At 35.7% G+C, this 20,822-nt stretch overlaps 1 long non-coding RNA gene across 1 annotated transcript in view; it reads left to right on the top strand.

Moving 5' to 3' along the window:
• The window catches only part of LOC116661845, a 28,839-nt gene extending 24,599 nt beyond the window's left edge, over positions 1 to 4,240 (top strand). The window contains exon 4 of the long non-coding RNA XR_004317828.1: positions 4,177 to 4,240. This is a non-coding gene — a long non-coding RNA (uncharacterized LOC116661845). The remainder of the gene's footprint in view (positions 1 to 4,176) is intronic.
• The last annotated feature ends 16,582 nt before the right edge of the window (positions 4,241 to 20,822 follow it).

Here is a 20,822-nt window from a genome sequence, read left to right as displayed (position 1 = left end):
GGCATTAGAGATGACAAATTTAATATTTATCTAATTTTTAAAAGTTACTGTCCTCTCTCCAGATGCTTGTTTTCTATTTATTTTGTAGTTTGGGATGATTTTAAAATCAAGATATGCCTAGCTGTATGTTCCTTAATGAGTCCTTTCTGGAAATTCCTGAGTCTTCTCAGTAGATGCACTCTCATCTTTTCAATCATTTAGCTAATGATTACTTCTTCTTCTGTTGATTTTTCTTTTTCTGGAACTCCTATTCATTTCTATGATCTGTGCTCAAAATTTCTTAGGATTTATATTCAGATTTGCATCTCTTTTTTATTTGTGCCTTGTGTTTTGAGATTTTTTTTTTACTAGGTCTTGCAGGCATTTAATTTTGGTTTCAATAGTATCATCTTCTCCATTTTATTGACTGAAATTTTAATTTCAAAACACGTATTTTGTGTTGTTCCAAGCCTTTTCATGTAACAATTGAATGTCTCTAAATGTTGTTATTATTAATGTTTTTGTTGTCATTTGTCTCCTCCAGCAGCTTCATTGTACTAGTAATCTCCTGTTCAAAGGAACTCAAGTCACTTTTTAAAATCTTTCCATCCTTCCATAGCAAAGTCTGAGCTGGGGAGACCACTGCCCATCCTCTAGGAGGACTTACAGATCTCCTCTGGCCAAACTCTTCCCATCAGCTCCTCATTCCTGAGCTCTGCTGCGAATTGCCAAGCTCCACTGTGAGCCAGAGAACTGCAAAGTCATCTTCTAATTTTCTTTGTGAGGACTGCAGCAGAGCTGGGCTTAGTATTACTGCCTTGGGGCTCCGTAGGTCTTCTGTCTCAGTCTGAGAAAGAGTGTAGATTGGTAGTTGGATTAGAACTGGGAGGTGAGAGACGCCGAGATGAGCGTTAGAGTCTTCGTTCAGTCTTTCTCCATTTCTCTCGACCATTCCTCACATGACATGGTTTGATTCTCCTTATGTAACACCCTGGTCACATTCTTTAGGATACCCTCCAATTTTCAAATGCTCACAAATAAATATACTGAGTGTTGCAGATTTTGCACAATGAGCAACAAAACCATTGGTAGGTTTCTGTCCCCGCAGAATTACGGACACTCAGATGTGCAAAAATGGAACTCTTCCCTATTTGAAAGTAAACTTCTAAGAAAATAAAATTCCTGGCATTTCCTTTAAACACATAATATTTTAGTCATTTTAAACCATATGGCATATAAACTTTTATTGTTAATCCTCTTAGTTAATTAGAGCAGCACATTTTACAATTGCAGGCAAGCTAAAGAGAAAGATTTTTTCCCCCAGAGGCCTAGAAATGAAGTAACATGCTTTACAACTTTTCAGGAAAAGTGATACTTCTTCAAGTGGCAATACATTAAGCAAGATATGTAGGAAAAAAAAGACAAACACCCAAGGTTTGTACCATGTATTTCCCACAGCATTAACTCTTTAACGTCATAGGAAAACTGTACCCCAAATGGATGGTGTTTAATGATTTTGCAGAAACTACCTCCCCCTGGCCAGCTACTAAAACATTACATCACACCTTCCTGGGATGCAAAATGTGTTATAGCCTTTCATTGATTTATAGTTACTGTGACCATAAATTCTGCGTTTTCTAGAAAGCTTTCATTTCAAAGATTCTGTAGTAATGCCAAGCCATATTTTGCAGCACTGGGCTCAGAAATACGAGTTGTATGTTGCATTTGAATTTTGTGGCAGAATTATTAACTAGTGATGAACAGGTAATGGATTTGAAACCACTAGCTTGCTTAGCAATTCTTTCCATGTAAAGTGATCTTCCTTTTATGAAAACTAGTCTTGACAATGATATTGGGACAAAAGGAGCTGTAATTTGGAATGGGCAGTTTAGTCCCTAATGTTTTACCAGGAAAGTGGCTCTATTTCTGTTGTTGTATGTTCTGACTTGCCACTGTGAAAATAATGTTTAATCCCAATTATAGAGACTTGGAACAAATGAAGGCCAGAAACCATTAAAAACCTATTGGGTTTAATGTAACATTTTATTTTATTGTTCTTTTTGCTTCTTTTTGTTTCACCTTTCCAGTGACCTAGTGTGTTCAGGCATGGTATAGAATAACCAAAGGAAGTAGGACACTTAATTGAAGTTCATAGGACTCCATCTGAAAAAGCGTTTTTGACTTTTTGTAATTTATTGGATTTTTAAATGTAATAAGATTGGGTTGCATTTTACTTACTTTTCTGAAATACTTCAGGGACTGAATTTTTTTAGTATATGACATGGAGCTGTGTTGTTCAATACAGTAGTAACCAGCTAGAGCTAGCTGCACACAACTACTGCACGCTTGACATGTAGTCAGTTCAAATGGAGATGTGCTGTAAGTATAAAATACCCACTAGACTTTGAAAACTTAGTACAAATAAGACAATGTGTAATATGTCATTAAAATTTTTATACTACATATTGAAATGATATTTTAGATATATTGGGTGAAATCAAATATATTATTAAAATTAGTTTCAAATGTTTAAATGTTTTTGTTGTGGCTATTGGAAAATTTGAAAGTATACTTCCAGCTTACATTTTAGAGAAGGGAGATTTTTTAAATGACTTAGAGGAGAAGTGGATAAAAAGCTTTTGCTGATATTATCCCTGCTGGTCCTTCATCAGGAAAATGACAGTGTGAGTCCCTCATGTCACATTTTGTTGCTTGTGACTTAGTTGTCTGACCCATATCAGGTGCTCCATAAATATGTGTTGAATTGATAATGACTTACAGTTGTAGTTCCCTGGCTTATGAATTAGGAATTTTGAGTTTTGTCTCCAGCTCTGCCACTGACTAGCTCTGTGACCTGGCACAAATCACATCCCCTTTCCCTTTCTCAGTTTTTTTTCTTAAGTAAAATGAGAGAATTTAATATGGTGATAAAATAATTTTCAGTTCAGACATGCTATGGTTTTTCATGTGATGCCATGTTGCTAGTCTAGTTGGCAGTTAGAATTCCCATTTTTGAAGTGGCACAGAAGTCTCTGCTTCAATGCAGATGAGTTTAATTGGCAAGTGTCTGTACCTTGAGGCTGATTATTCCTTTTTTCTTGAATATGTTCACACAGGGAGGTTCTGGAACCTGCAAGGAACCACCCGTCAGTGATTTGTACCTGATAGGTAAAATATGTTCCCTCATCTCTCTCTTCTCCCTCTACAAAGTTCAATACTTTCATTATTAGCCATGTTGGGATTTTAACTTTGATTTTGCTTTAGAATATGTGTCACAGGAAGAGCTGTTCAGCCCAAATGAGCACATTAAGGCTTTGAGGCATAGTGATGGCTTACCAGGTGACATGGACAACCTGTCACCGCTTGGTGCTTTAGTTTACTACTCCATAGAATCCAGTTGATAATACTCTATATGTTCCCACTGACCTATGTGAGGGAAAGCTCCGCTCTGGCACCTGTACTTTCGCATGGGAGGTCTAGAAGAACTAGGCTGAATAGTGTGCACCAGGAAAGGAAGAGGTCCCTTAAGGAGCCCATTTAGCATACTCTGTTCCTTTCCATTTATGCTGTAAGCCTTACTGTCTGTATGTGTTCACCCATATTCCTCATAGCCCCATTTTCCCATCTATTTCCCCTAATAATGGAAACAGGACTAAAAACACTTCCGAGTACTTAGAGCTCTTCAAGGAGCATAAATTGCTTGATTCTGTGTACAAAATAATTCTACGGCTTTGTCAGACTTAGATCCTTCCACCAAAGAGCTAACAGTCTAGTAGATGTCATATATAGATGCAAATACTCTGAAACAAGGAACATATAAGATAAGGTGCCATTAGAATTTGGAGAAGACAGGTGAGAGGCATTAGGGAGGGCTTCAGGGAATACTTAATGCTGGCCTTTTAGCGCTCAGTAATACTTAAACACGAGGAGAAGGGGAGAGGGTAAAGATAAAAGGCAGGAGGAGTCGTGTAAGAAAGGCAGAAGGAGGAGCCAAGTTAATGGAACAGTGAATACCCTCATTTGGATTGATTGCAGATGAAGCAGAGTGAAATGGAATTTTTTTCAGACTGTTTTAGAGTTGCAAGGGATCTCTAATGGGAAATGCTGCAGATTTGAAAGATCTCAAATGTCGTGGTATGATTTGTGGGCATTGTCTCCGGTTAGCACAACCCTCCAACTCATAGTCAACTGGTGTAGTGAATACTGTGGCTCTTCCCTCAGATGCTAATCCCAAGGCTATGCCATCTGCGACAGAGAATTAGAACCCATTCAAAAAGCAGCTCCTGCTGTGCTGCTCTCTCGGGTGGCAGGGCCAGAATGCTTAACCATGGGGCTCCAAGCGATCTGGAGCCAGAGCTGCGCATGTAGAGCTGGATCCTATCAGACCTCCCAATCCATAAGGACAGGAAGACCCAGCAGGAATCCATTGTAAATTTGGAGTGATGCATCCAAGAACAGGAGTGAACAGCCCCAGAGTGCTAATATAAGCTGCATAAGGAGGTGGCCCGGGTCCCCAGGCCTTCCTCTCCTATTGCACTAGTGCCTCCCTTTCAATTCACAGTCACGTGGGAGTTCCTTATGATGAGCTGGCAGAGATGACAAAACGATGGGCTTGATTTACTTGTCACCCAGTGTTATGGCTTAAATTGTGCCCTCCACCCCAAATTCTAATATTAAACCACAGTAACTCAGAATGTGACTGTATTTGGAGATAGAGTTTTACAGAGGTAATTAAGTTAGAATGAGATCATTAAGTTGGGCCCTAATCCAATATGGTGTCTTTATAAGAAGAGGAGATTAGGACATAGAAACAGACAAATGGAAGATCACATGAAGGTACATAGAGAAGACACTATCTACAAACCAAGGAGAGAGGCCTCAGAAGAAATCAACCCTGCCAACACTTTGACCTTAGACTTCTAGTCCAGAATGGTAAGGAAATAAATTTCTGTTGTATATGCCACCCTGTCTGTGGTACCTGGTTATGTCAGCCCTAGCAAACTCATACAAGCAATCCATGGATAAAGCCAAAAATGGACTTTTGCTGTATTGCAGTCCATTCAGAGGTGGCCTTGAAAGACACCTGTGAAGAGAAATACTCCCGATGGATGGAGTTTTGAGTGGTACACCTGGTCATAAAGTTTGTGTGGAAAGGGAGATATCTGAATTTAGAATGTACTTTGTCTAAAGGAATATGAAAAGGCCTGGCTGGTTGGCCAGATGCCTTGTACTCTAGGCTCTGCAGGTCTGCAAGCTCTGGCTCACAGGTGGACATCTGGTCCCATTAGGTTCCGCATGCCTAGAGAGAAGCAAAGAAAGACATCACCATAGAGGTGCAAGAAGTAGACAGTAGTGCTTAGTGTGGGCTACGGGGAATGGGCTTGCTCAAGATTATGTCCCCCTCTGGGGGTGAGCCATGGCCAAGGACTGGCCGATACTGGGGTATGAAATAGCGCCCCTTGCCCCAGTGTGGGACTACCCTGACTGGCCGGCTCCTGAGTTTCAGGCAGGATTTGCTGAGACCTTGGTTGCAAGAACTTACTATCATCTTCTCCGTCTGCCTTAACCTGCCTTCCTCATTTTCTTACTGATGCATCTTCTGAAAGCACTTCTCAGTAAACATTCTGTAACAGATTGCTGCCTCCGACTGTATTTTTAAGGAAAACAGTCTAAGAGAACTGGTGGCCTTGTTTCATTTTGTAAATAGACTTTTATAGACTTTATTTTTTAGGACAGCTTTAGATGCACAGAAAAGTTGAGTGAAAGTTACAGAGATTTCCCACGTACTCTCTGTTTCTGCACGTGTGACTTTGCTTCTTATTTCACTGAAAAAAACAGAAGCAAACAGACGAGACCTTACATCTGCTTTTACCACCAAATATACTAACCTCCTTGCGTTTATACCAACGCACTCGGCCTAGTCTCCGGGTTAGTGTGCGTGAGCTGTATGGGCATCTGTCAAAGGCATTAGATCTCATCCTCTCTCACCTACACGAGGAATTTCCTCATTCAATTCTCCTCCCTCTTTCTTCCATAATTATCTTCCCTCTTGATTTCATCATTCCATTTAATATACAAATATACTGTTATTTTTTCTATCTTAAGACAGGAAACATTATTCTGACTTTACCAGGCCTTTTCTCTGTCTCCATTGTTTCCATTTGAAAGACATGCCTGGAAAAAAAATCTGTCCCTACGTCTTCACTTGCTCTCTTCCCATTAGCTCTTGAAACTAAAGTGGTTCAATCAAGATATTATCCCCACTACTCCACTGAAACCACACTTGTCAAGGCTGCCAATGGCTTTCATCTTGCTTAATCTCATGATTAATTTTTAGTTCTCATCTCATCTCACCTCCGAGCTGCTTTGAAATAGTTGGCCATTTTCTGAAGCTTTTTTTTTTTAATGGACTTGGCTACCAGAATATGGATAGTGCTGTCCTGTCCTCCTACCTTTGTAACTGTTTCTTCCTGTATCATTTGCTGCCCCCAGCCCCATTCTTCCCAGCCACTAAAAGTCGGAGTGCACCGGGACTCAGTCCTCAGCTCTCATCTCTGACTTCTCTCACTTTAGATAATGTCATCCAGTCTTATGGCTCCAAATGCCATCTGTATGCTGATGACTCCACATTTATATTTTTTCCATTTTTTTAAATTGAAGTGTAGTCAGTTACAGTGTGTCAATCTCTGGTGTACAGCATAACGTCCCAGTTATACATACACAGACATATATTTGTTTTCATGTTCTTTTTCATTAAAGGTTATTATAAGATATTGAAATATTTCCCTGTGCTATACAGAAGAAACACATTTATATTTGATTCTCAACCTCTTCCATAAATTCCAGGTTTTTGTTTCCAATTTACTGCTTTATGTCTCCACTTGGGACACCCCATAGGCATCTCCATCTTCACACGTCCAAAACTGATCTCTTGATTTACAACCACCATCATCTTTTGTGTACAAACCTACTAATTCCCCCATTTACCTCATTTCAGTAAATGAAAACACCATTCACCTAGTTGCTCAGGTGAAAACTCCTGAACTTATGTTTAATTTCTCTCAGATATCTTTTCACTCCGTAAGCAATCCTGTTTTCTCTACCTTCAGAATGTATCTAGAACTTCAACATTATTTTTTTTTACCATCTCTACTCTTACCACCCAAGTCCAAGCCAACACTATCTTTCAACTGCACTTTTTAAAGCATTATTTTTGTGCATTTGTAGTCTATTCTTAATAATAAGATATACCGATATTTTTTGGCTAGTCCTTCTATCGGTCATCTACAGAGGTATATTGAAATCTCTCACTCTAATTGTGAACTTATCTTTTCCTCCATATAGTTCTGTCAAATTTTGCATTACAAATTTGGTAGGAATATATTTAGGTGCATACAAATTTAATATTTTCATATCTTCCTGGTGAATTAAACCATTCATCATTATGAAGTTCATTCATTTATTAATTTAACATCTACTTATTATTTATTGAGTATTTACAATGCTCCAGACACTACCCTAGGACCAGAGACCAAAGATAAAAAAAAGATCCCTACATTTGGAGATACATTGTCACTCAAGTAATGCTTTTTGTTTTATAGTCTTTTTTTTTTCTTTTGTAGCATAGCTCTAATTCTTTTTATTTTGCTTAGAATTTTTTTGGTATATTTTTTTTCATCCTTTTGCTTTTAACATTTATGTTTTAGATGTATTTTTTAAAGAACATGTACCTGGAGTTTTTAATCCTGCCTGAAAATATTTGCCTTTTAACTGGATAATTTAGTCCAGTTTAAATTAATATAATTATTGGTATATTCACATTCATATCATACCATCTTATGCTATTTTTTATTTGTTCGAGCTATTCTATATTTCTTTTCCCTTACTTCATGGGTTCTCTTAAATAAGTATTTTAATATTTCCATTTTTTTCTTTCTACTTGTTTGTGGGTATACAATTTTCTATTTTATTTTTAGTGATACCCTATAAATGACAACATATGTACTTCACTTTTCAAAGTCTAAAGATAATCAATGCATTTCTCTTCCTCATGACAATATAAGACCTGTAGAACACTAGCTACACTTAAATTCTTTCAACTTACATGCTATGATTGTTAAATGTTTTTTTTTTTAATGGTGAGCCCTTTATTTTCCTTAGAAAATTATTGTTTGATATTCTTTGAGACCCAAATGTATGCAACTTTCTCCAAAGAGAATTTTTGTTTTTTTGCTTTTATCAGATGTCTGCAGTTGCTACCAATTGAGGACTACTCTAATTTTATAGCTTAAGCTTTTTGAGGGGAACTATTCAAGTAATGTGAATTTGTCTTCTAATCCATATTAGAGCCAGCTTTTTATTGCAAAATCTACGTGTCTCCTTCCTTCATCTGTATGCATTTCTAAGGCAGTTTTCCTTGCTGTCCATTAAGCATAAATGTAGAGCAGAGTCAGATTTACTTCTAGTTCACCTTTACACTGAAGGTGTAAATTTATGGGGTCTAAAATTCAGGGAAGTAGTGTCTCCTACTAGACTCCCCATCTTGTGAAAGTCCTAAGCGTTGCCTTCTTTCCGCACAGACTTTTAGGTCATACAAAGAAAACTCAATTTCTACAGGTTTGGCAACCTGGCCTTACCTGTCATGAGCTGCATAACCTTAGACAAGCTACTTAACTTCTCTAAGCCTCAATAACTTTATGTGTGAAATGGAAAGTAATAAGAGTATGTAATTCATAGAGCTGATTTGAGGATTAAAATGCATAGTGCTTATAGCAAAAGAGACAAAAAAGAAGCAATCTAAGTGTCTGCCAACAGATAAATGGATAAAGGAAATGTGACATATAATGTATATAATTATCATACATGGTGATATTATATATGTATATAATGATAGATGTATAATATATGATGGAACATTATTCAGCCATGTGAAAAAAGGAAAATTTGTCATTTATGACATGTATGAAACTTGAAAGCATTAAATGAAGTAAGTCATAGAAAGACAAATACTGCATGATCTCACTTATATGTGGTGTCTAAAAAAGCTGAACTCATAGAAACAGAGTAGAGTGGTGGTTACCAGGGGCTGGGGTGGGGGGAGTTGGGGTGATGTATGTCAAAGGGTACAAATGCCCTTTGATAAGATTAATGGTGATTATAATTAATAATATTGTATTGTATTCTTGGAAGTTGCCAAGAGAGTAGATTTTTAAATGTTCTCACACCTACTTCAAAAAGACACCTGCACCTCAATGTTCATAGCAGCACTATTTACAATAGCCAAGACATGGAAACAGCCTAAATGTCCATCAACAGATGACTGGATAAAGTGGTGGTATATTTATACAATGGAATACTATTCAGCCATAATAAACAACAACATAACGCCATTTGCAGCAACGTGGATGTCCCTGGAGAATGTCATTTTAAATGAAGTAAGCCAGAAAGAGAAAGAAAAATACCACATGAGATGGCTCATATGTGGAATCTAAAACAACAAAAAAAAGAACATAAATACAAAAGAGAAACAGACTCATAGACATAGAGTACAAACTTGTGGTTGCCAAGGGGGAGGGGGTGGGAAGGGACAGACTGGGATTTCAAAATTTGTAGATACTGATAAGCATATGCAGAATAGATAAACAATATTATACTGTATAGCACAGGGAAATATATACAAGATCTTGTGGTAACTCAGAGCGAAAAAATGACTGGTGACTGGATAAAGAAAGAGGTAGTATATTTGTACAATGGAATACTATTCAGCCATAAAAACAACAATATAATGCCATTTGCAGCAACATGGATGTCCCTGGAGAATGTCACTCTAAGTGAAGTAAGCCAGAAAGAAAGAAAAATACCATATGAGATCGCTTATATGTGGAATCTAAAAAAAAAAAAAAACAACCCACACAAACAAAGCATAAATACAAAACAGAAACAGACTCATAGACATAGAATACAAACTTGTGGTTGCCGGGGGGAGGGGGATGGGAAGGGACAGACTGGGAGTTTGAAATTTGTAGATACTGACAGGTATATGCAGAATAGATAAACAAAATTATACTGTATAGCACTGGGAAATGTATACAAGATCTTGTGGTAGCTCACAGCGAAAGAAAATCTGACAATGAATATTTATATGTTCATGTATAACTGAAAAATTGTGCTCTAAACTGGAATTTGACACAACATTGGAAAATGACTATAACTCAATAAAAAAATGTTAAAAAGTTCTCACCACTAAAAAGAAAAGGTAACCATGTGATGTGACATTAGCTAAGGTAGCTGTGGTACTCATTTTGGAATATGTATGTGTGAAATCAACGTGTTGTACACCTTTAACGTACACAATATTATATGTGAATTATATCTCCATAAAGCTGAGAGGGAAAAGGATATTGCTTAAAGCCATGATCTGCCTGGCACACAGTAAGTGCTTAAGAAGGATAGCTTATTCGTATTGCTGACTATTTCAAGTTGCCTGAGACAAAGATTTATTTCATTGGATTCTTTCCTACTTGTTAACCTATTACATTTTTCCATATATCTTCACTCCCAATATGTATTAAGCAATACAGACTCGGGATTTTGTAAACTAGAAAGGAAGTTGGGTGGCAAATAATTAACTGAAAAGGACATTAATACAGTTCTACTCAAATATTCTTTAAACATTTTTTCAAAACCCCTGATTTTTTATTAACACAATAAACATAAACTGTAATGAGTAATGTTAGAAGTGGTAGAGTAACATTTTAAATACAATGGACAGCGAATTTTTATTGAGGTTATGTTTCAAAGCCAGTTTCCCATTAAACACCTGTGCCTTTGTTCTTCATTTTCTAGTGAGAAAGAACTATCTGTTTCCCACTAATCAAAGGTACTAGTTTTCCTTCTTCTAAGCCTGCCCTCCCCCTGACTTAGATAGCACAGAGAAGAAATTACCAAGAGGGAAGAAAAGGCTATAATTCTTTCCTGGTTCCTTATACGCCAGTCTCATCCCACAGTGCAAAGCTGTTGACTAGTGTGAAACCCTGTGATTGTGTTTCTTCAGTCGAAAGTTTCAAGGATTTTTGCTTTTGTTTTTCTTCATTCGTTTTATTTAACCACATACTATCTACCACCCCAAATCACCTAGAGCTCGTTGCTTCCATCAATACCCTAAATAGGGTATTAGAAACTGAAATGTATGGAGTGACTAGATCTCGCAACTTACATATAAACTTATGGTTTTAAAATGCATTTATGAAAAAAGGAAATAAAGTATTCTGGAGAAATTTAAAGTGGGTCCACCAGAACACATAAACTACGGTTCTGATACATGTTACAGAACATCTACACGGGAAAATGAGAGTACATTTCTCAAAAATAGCCAATGACATTGTTTTTTTTTTTTTTCTTTCATGGTTTTAGCAGTAGAGGAACCATGATCATTTTAATGCATGCTGCCTGGCACATAGTAGCATCTCAATAAAAGTTTGTTGGGCATATGGATATCAGAATAAATTGAATAATGCAACATTATGTGTAGAGGCAAAAATGGACCCCTAGGCACAGACATGCACACTGGAAACAGTTGGTCATCAAAAATGCATTGACTATATACGTGATAGTGATTGTATCCTATAAAATATTAAGCAGATATTAAATCAAGTGAAGCATTTTTATTTATAATATATCTTTGATATGTTTTCAAAGGATTGAAGCAGGGACAACAAAATAGCAAATAAATGTATATGGTATGATTCCATTTTATAAAACAATGAAAGAGCTGCCATTTCTGCCCATGAAGGAATAACCAATCCAGAAGTTCCCTCCCAATGCAAACAATGAGAAAATTAGAAAATAAACATTTGAGACAATCTCTATTTAGAGATCAGGGCAGTGCAGGACTGTGATCCTAAGAGAAGGGAAACAAATGAGGTAAGCTCTACAGCCACTCCAGCTCCCTACTGGATGTACACTTTGAACCGAGGCATAGGAAAGAGGAACCCAAGTAAAGCACTATTGTCTTTCTAAATTGAAGAGTAGAAACTGGAATTCAGGGAGGTTGAAATAATTGGAATTTGCATAGTTGAATAATGCAGAGGAGGGAGCTATTTAGAAAAAGAGCTCCAGAAATCTTCCTGGGGGCCTTTTGAATATTTGTCTGACTACTAAGTAACACATTTGTAGGATGATTTCCATGACACCAGAGAAAGAAAGACGGCTTGTGCGTCGTGAGTTGAAAAATGTCCAGAACTCACTGTCAGTGCCCTCCAGGAACACATGTGTAAAGGAAGACGAAGTTGGGTTTACTACTCATTGCAGTGAGGGTGAATGAACACCAGGGCATCTCAGTAAGAGGGTGTTCGAAAGAACCTATTACGGGATTTAGGCTTCGGTTGGCTGATTTGAAAGAGGGTCTAAGGAACTGAGGCTTTGCTCTGGATTCAGTGCTGACAGAAAACAGAAGTAATTCTATCTATGAATGGATATCAGAATAAATCTTACGTAGAAAGAGGGCAGACTAAGGCAAACATAAAGCTGCAATTGGCAAAACAATCAGGATTCACTCAGATGGGAGAGGGGGATGTTCGCATTTTGTGGGTTACACAGTGACCTTATTTTTGTCTGTGCTTAGACAAAAGTATAAAAATGGCCTTATTTCATCTCACTTTATCATGGTCTGAAATTTATGTTCTGTGAGATCATTTCTGTCCAACAAGAGAATATGGCTTAGCTGTGAGTGCCAAGCCATCTTCTGACAGCACTGAGGTCCGGCTAAATGTTTCAGAGAAGTTCCCAGATGTCAAAGACTGTGTGTTTGTTTAATTTCCCACACATCGGGATGAGACATCCTCAGACTCCTACCACTGAAAGTGAAAAGACCTCACTTAACACTTTAAGCAATCTGTAGACACCAAAAGGCTAAACTAGCCCAAAAGTAAAGGCTACTCTAGACTCACCCCAGTAAAGCCGAACACAAACCTTAAAATCAAGATCTAAAACCTTAAAATCATGATCCAAAAAACAGTTTAAGAAGCCTTAAATCTTTATTAAACTGCCCAGCAAAACAAACTGAACAGCAAAGTTTGAGCCATAAACAGGAGGAAATCAGAGATGATAGGATTAGCTGACAAGGGCTATAAAATAATTATTTAAAAACAACTCTGCTCTACATTTCAAAGAAAAACATGAACACAATGAGTAGAGAAATGGAAAACAAAACATGAGAGTTTGGAGATGAAACATATATACTATCTGAAATTAAAAACTGAGTGGATGAAATTACCAGGACATTAGAGACTGCAAAAGAAAAAAATATATATATAGAAACTATCTGGACTGAAGCAAAGATAGAAAATGCAGATCATGACAACAGATCTGACTCTTTTACAAGTGTATTCAGGAACCTCACCTAGGAGGGTGGGGGTAAAGGTAAATGTGAATGGAGACTATAAGACTAATAGCAAAAGGATTTACATAAACACTGCACTCTGTTGGATAACATTATTTTCCTATTGGGGTACAGGGTAACAATTCTAAAGCCACTTGACATCTGTACTGAAACTGGACAGCTCAGCAAATAGATGATGGATTGTGGGAATTCCATTTCTTACTGTCAGAGTGGGAGGTTGTTGACAAGCAAAGCAGAAGACTAGGATGATGTTCATGGTGATGGATTAGAGTTGAAGACATCAGTATAAACTCATATTTAGCTTAATATAGACACAGATGGCTACATATAGAAATATTTATAGATATGAGTATATACAAAATTGTGTATATATACATATACTGACCCACTGTATCAGTTGAGAGGGTCTAGAATGAATGACAACCCACTAGAAACCAACACACCTAGGACTCGGAACTTGGTATCTAATATCATTCTATAATAAAATAAATCAAGGCTCCTTGAAGAAATGGCAGATTCTAGGACTGGGGCAGGAAATACACAGTGTGAGCCTGGAGCATCTTGTAATGTCAAAAAGTAATGTAAAGCAAAAGGATGGGGGTGTGTCAAAAGGACACTGAAACCAACAGGAAAAGCCCCTAAAGGCCAGCTTTGAAATAATAACAACAAAATAAATAAATGGGGGAGAAGAGACAAATCTGCTATATAGAAGAATTCCAAATAATTTATACTGATAGCCCCTACTCCAAGAGCTGAAGCTTAATTCCCCTCTCCTTTGAGTGTTGGCTGCACTTAATGATTTGCTTTGAAAGAATAGGGTATGGAAAGGGAGAGGTAACTTTACTGTGGAGAAACATGACATACACTACTTTGACTGGGTGATTAAGGCTACTGTCATTGGTGGTACCGCATGTCATGTGATAACACATAGCCCTAATATGATGTGATGTGATGTGCTATGAGAAAAAAATAGTTCATTTCTGTGGTATTCTCCCCTAAAGCTTACAGCCTCAGTCTAATAATAAGAATAGCATCAGACAAATCCCAGCTGAGGGACATTCTACAGAATACCTCACCAGTACTTCTCACAACTGTCAAAGTCATCAAAAACAAGAAAAGTTTGAGAAATAGCTAACAGGAGCCTAAGGAGACAGATTACCAAATGTATGCAGTGTCCTGCATGAGATCCTGGAGCAGAGAAAGGACATCAGGTAAAACCTAAGAAATAGTGAAGGGAGAGTGGACTTTAGTTAATAATAATAAGTCAATATTGGCTCATTTGTTGTCCTATATACACCATACTAGAATGAGATGTTAACAATAGGGAAAAATGGCTGTGGGATTTTCTTATATGTGAACCTGCTATACTAGATTCACTTTTTTACAGTAAATCTAAAACTACCCTAAGAATATTTATTTAAAAACCCACAAAGCACTAGTGACAAGTGTAATGATGCTATATGATGCAATATGTATATTTGAAGTCCAGGAAAGAGAAGGGAGAAAGGTGGAAGCAGAAAAGTTATTTGATGATAAATGGCTAAAATTTTGTAAACTCGATTAAAAACTATAAATTCATAGAACCAAGGAATTCAGTTTACAACAGGAAGAGAAATACAAAGAAAATCAAGCCCAAGGTATCATAATCAAATTGCTAAAATGAGTGGGGAAATAAAATTAAAAGCAGGAGGGGAAAAGGGCACATTACATGTAGACGAATAAAAGGAATTATTACAGACTTCTTGTCAGAAATTATGAAAGCCAGAAGACACTTTGACAAAATTTGTAAAGTGCTAAAACAAAACAGTCAAACTAGATGTCTACTTCCAGTGAAAATACATTTTAGAGATGAAGAAATACAGAAATTTTCAGAAATAAACAGACAAAAAAACAAAGGCAGAGGGAATTTTTCAAGCACTCCTGAAGTATAAGAAATGTTACCGTAAGTTCTTCAGATTAAAGGGAAATGACGTATACCACATAGACATTTGGATCTTTACAAAATATAGGGCCTAAAATGATGAGTATTTTTGTGAGTTTTAAATATTTTTTTCATTAATTAGAAGAAAAAGAAGACACAAATTACCAATATCAGGAATATAAAGGGGATGTCACTACATACCCGATAGTTATTTAATAAATAATACACAATTCAAACAACTTTATGACCATACATTTGCAACGTAGATAAAATGTACAATTATTACGTAATAATCTCCCATTAAAATTTTGTTACTGAAAACAGAGAAAGAAAAAAATCACAATATTTTAACCATAATACAAAATATTTAGCATAAAGAGCCGAGATCATTCCACACCCTTCTTGCTTCACCAAGACCATGAAAAGAGAATAAATGATTCTGGTCAAAATCCCTAAAAAAAAATAGTTGTGCTGAAAAGAAATAATTCCTGGAGTGAAGTTGTGTATATAAACATGCCCTTGAGGCGTTTGACTTTGGGATACTCAGATTTCAGAAGTCTTGCTTGAAGATTAGCCAATTTGTTTTTTTAAACAAGAGCTTCAGTCAGAAAATGCTGTGTAAGCTTTAAACTCACTATGCAGACTTGGTGGAGTTTAGTTAGCTTAGCTGAGCCTCACTTTCTTATCTATTAAGTGGGACATAATGCCTATCTCTTAGAGTTTGAAAATTAAAGATATCACTTAAAATCTAAATCTGATAGTTGCCTAGTAAACAATAGCTTTTATGTTTAGTTTTATGTGGTTATTCCATTGCTTGCGATTATGCACAGGACTAGTTTAGGGGTACACAGTTTTGTTACCTTAGGGGATTTGAATCTATTGTAGTTAAGGAGTGCCATTTCTATAGCTAGGAAAATTCACAAGTTTTTTTTTCATGGATAGGGCCTATTAACACTGTGGGGAGTGTACTTTTAAGCTTAAGTCACCAGGTGACAACTTGAACCGAGTAACTGCCTTCATGTCTGGGACCAGGGTACAAGAATTGCAAGGGGGCAATTCTGCCTTGCTAAAGTTTTTGATAATTAGTGTATTGACAGGTTGATTGGCAAGATTGGTTGGTGATGTGGGTTTCTTTCTTTGTATTTGAATTAAAATGAGTTTAATTTAAATGTCATCCAAAATAAATTCTTAAAAAGAGAACAACTTGCAGTGATCCTATTTTGGCACATTATAATTACATCTTTCATATTACTCCTTTCATTTCAATCTTCTTTCAGGTAGAAAAGTATAATTTATAAGTTTTCCTTATTATAAATGAGAATACAGTTATCATTAGAGGGAAAAGAGGTTGAATTGAGGAATTAGCCAACTTACATTCCAAATAAAACTTATTTCTGGTTTGTTATACAATGATGTTACTGCTCCCTTTGTGGTAGCTCTGAGAGCAATGGTGTAAATGGAAAATAAACAGTGTGATCAAAGAGTGTGAGGTCCTGCTTAGAATCTTTTAACACATGAGATATATTGTCATCACATGCCATGATCCTGCAGGAAAAGTCGATGCAATCTACTCCTGAAACATACATCTTTTTTTAATATAAGTGTAGTTGATTTACAATGTTGTGTTTCTCGTGTACAGCATAGTGATTCAGTTATACACACACACATACACACACACACTTATATAGATTATTTTTCATATCCTTTTTCATTATATGTTACTACAAGATATTGAATATAGTTCCCTGTGCTATACAGTAGGACCTTATTTATCTATTTTATATATAGTAGTGTGTGTCTGCTAGTCGTAAACTCCCAATTTATCCCTCCTCCTTCCCCTTTGGTAACTGTAAGTTTGTTTTCTATGTCTAAGTCTGTTTCTGTTTTGTAAATAGGTTCATTTATGTCATTTTTTTTAGATTCCACGTATAAGTGATATCATATGATATTTTCCTTTCTCTTTCTGGCTTACTTCACTTAGTATGACGATCTCCAGTTACTCTAAATCATGACAATGCTGAATCTATGAGAAAGTAATCACAGAAAGAAAAAATAGGAAACAGGACTTGGAAAAGTCTCAAAGCAAAATGTATGTTTAACAATGTAAAACAACAACAACAACAACTACTACTACTACTACCACTACTACTGGAAATAATGTTTAGTTCTATGTAAGTAATTGTTACTGTTCTTAGAACTGGATACAGACATTGTTTGCCTCTCATGATTTTTACCTGTTGTATTTTTGGTAGTAAGTATAAAGCAGGATTTATATGGCTGATCTTTAGTGATATACCCAGAATGGTGAAGCTAATAAATTTATGTCATAAAAATTATTCATCCATTTTACAACTTTTTTTTTTTAGAAGCTGCTATATGTCAGATACTGTGTAGGTTCTCTGGATTCAAAGCTAAGACTCACTGTCTGTTCTTGGAGAGACATGGTTTGATAGAGACAGTAGGGGAAAAAGACAAGAAAGCAGACAGTTGCAACGTGGGTGTTGTGTGCTGTGATGGAGGAACAGACTATCTTAAGTGTCCTGGAAACACAGAGGCAGGCGTGACTGTGGACATTGTTTACATTGACTCATAGATGGTGATATTTTGGCTGAGTCTTTTTTTATATCAGCTGTTTTAGGTTTTTGTTTATTTTATTTACTATTTATTCATCATTTTCACATAACATAGCATTCACCCTTTTAATTCAGTGATGTTCAGTATATACACAGAGATGTACAATCAACAGCGCTACATAATTCCAGAATATTTTCATCACCCAAAAAGAAACCCTGCCCACATTAGGAGTCACTCTTCATTCTTCCCTCTCCTCCGCATGTGGCAACTGCGTATCTACTTTCTGTATCTATGGATTTGTGTGTTGACATTTCATATAAATATTATACAGTGTGTAGCCTTTTGTGTCTGGCTTCTTCGACTTAATCTTTTCAAGGTTCATCCACGTTGCAGCATAGGTCAGAACTTCTTTCCTTTATAAGGGTGCATTACATTTTATTTATCCATTCTACAGTTGATGAACATTTGGGTGGTGTCTACCATTTGATTATTATGAATAATTCTGTTGTGAACACTTGTGTATAAATTTTTTTGTGAATAAGCTTTCAATTCTTCTCTTTCCTGAATTTAGTAATTTGAATTTTCTTTCTTTTTCGGTCAGTCTAGCTAAAGGTTTGTTGATTTTGTTGATCTTATCAAGGAACCAACTTTTGGTTTTGATTGTCTTTGTTGTTTTTCTAATTTGTATTTCATTAATTTTTACCTTAGTCTTTGTTATTTCCCTCCTTCTGTTTGATTTGGATTTATCTTGCTTTTCTTTTATAAGTTCTTAATGTGGTAGGCTGGTTATTAATTTGAGTTTGTTGTTTTTTCTTATTTATTGTATAGCTTGTAGTTTGTACTTTTTGACACCCATTTTATGTTCCCCACCCCTTGCGTTAGTCTTAGCAACCACCAATTTGTTGTCTGTATCCATGACTATATATATATATTATTTGTCTTAGCATAATGCACTCAAGGTCTATTCATGTTGTAACAAATGGTAAAATTTTCTTCTTTTTTATGGATGAATAATATTTCATTAAATGTAATAACCACATTTTCTTAACTATTCATCTATCTATGAACACTTCGGTTATTTCTGTCTTGGTCATTTTACATAATGATGTAATGAACATGGGGCTGCAGATATCTTTTTGAGTTAGTGTTTTCATTTTATTGAAATAAATACTATGAAATGGAATTTCTGGATAATATAGTAGTCCTATTTTACATTTCTTGAGAAACTTCCATACTGTTTTCCCCAGTGGCTGAAACGGTTTACATTCCCAGTAAAAGTACACAAGGGTTCCCTTTTCTCCACATCCTTGCCTATTTGAGTTTTTTAAAAAATACTGATTCTCTTAACTATAAATTTCTCTCCAAGTGCTGCTTTAGCTGCATCCTATTACTTTTTGTTAGTTGTGTTTTCATTTTCATTTCTCTCAGAGTGTTTCCTAAGTTTACATATGATTTATTCTTTGACTCATTGGTTACTTGGGAGTGTGTTTAGTTTGCAGAAACTTACCAAATTTGTTCTTCTATTGATTTCTAATGTCATTCTTTTGTGGTCAGAGAACATACATTGTATGTAAATTTATTGAGATTTGCTTTATAGCCTAAAAATATGGTTTGTCCTAAAGAATGTTCAATGTACACCTGTGAAAAATGTGTATTCTGCTGTTGTTAGGTTTAGTGTTTCACAGATTTCTGTATTTGGTTTATAGTGTTGTCCAAGTCTTCTGTTTCTTTGTTGGTCTTCTGTCTAGTTTTTCTACATATTATTGAAAGTAGTACATTGAAGTCTCCAATTATTGCAGTTGAGTTGTATATATCTATTTTCAGTTCTGTCAGTTTTTGCTTAATGTATTTGTTAGGTACAATTATCTTCATAATTTTTATATATTCTTATAGATTGACAGATTTATCATTGTAAAATGGCCTTATTTGCCTCTAGTAATGATAAATTATCTTGACATCTATTTTGTCTGTAGCCACTCTCTCTCTCTCGGTTACTGTTTGCATGGAATATCTTTTTCCATCATTTTGCTTTCAGCTGATTCGTGTTTTTGAATCTAAAGTGGATCTATTGTACCCAGAATATAATTGGATTATTTTAACCTGTTCTGTCAATCTCTTCCTTTTGATTGAAACATTTAATCACTTACATTTAATGTAATTACTGATAAGGTAGCATTTATCTCTGCTGTTTTGCTATTTTTTTAATTTACTTTTTTAGAATAATGTTGGTCTATGACTTATATAAGTTTCACAAGTCCAATATGATATTTCTTTGTTTTTAATTTGTGTTATGTTTCTTTTGTCTTTCTGTTGATCCAGTATTGTCTTCTTTTGTGTTAAATAGATTTTTATATTGTATCATTTTAATTCCTGTGTCATCTCTTTTATAACATATTTTAAAATTATTTTATTAGTGGTTTCCCTGGGGATTACAATTAACAACTTAAATAATAACTGTAGTTTTTAAGTTGATACCAATTTAATTTCAATAGCGTAGAAAATCTTTGCTCCTATAAAGCTCTGTTTCCTCTTTCCTATTTTGTGCTTTTATGGTCATTCAAATGATATCTTTGTACAAAACATGCCTGTCAACATGGGTTCATAGTTCCTGCTTTAAGCAGTTGTCTTTTAAATCACAAAAAAGATAAAAATAAGTTACAAACAAAATATTTATGCTATTTTTATATTTATCTTTGTAATAATCATTACTGCTGCTCTTTATTTCTTCATGTGGATTTGAGTTACTGTCCAGTCTCCTTTCACTTCAGGCTAAAGGACTTCCTTTAGTATTTATTATAGGACATGTCTGCTGGTGATGACTTGTCCCAGTTTTTGTTTATATGAGTATGTCTTAATTTCTCCTTTATTTTGAAGGATAGGTTTGCTGGATATAAATTCTGAGTTCACTGTTTTTATCTTTCAGCACTTTATATATGTCATCTTACTGCC

The sequence above is a fragment of the Camelus ferus genome, chromosome X (genome assembly GCF_009834535.1).
Source record: "Camelus ferus isolate YT-003-E chromosome X, BCGSAC_Cfer_1.0, whole genome shotgun sequence".
Taxonomy (NCBI): Eukaryota; Metazoa; Chordata; class Mammalia; order Artiodactyla; family Camelidae; genus Camelus; species Camelus ferus.
This window is presented reverse-complemented; position numbering and strand designations above follow the sequence as displayed.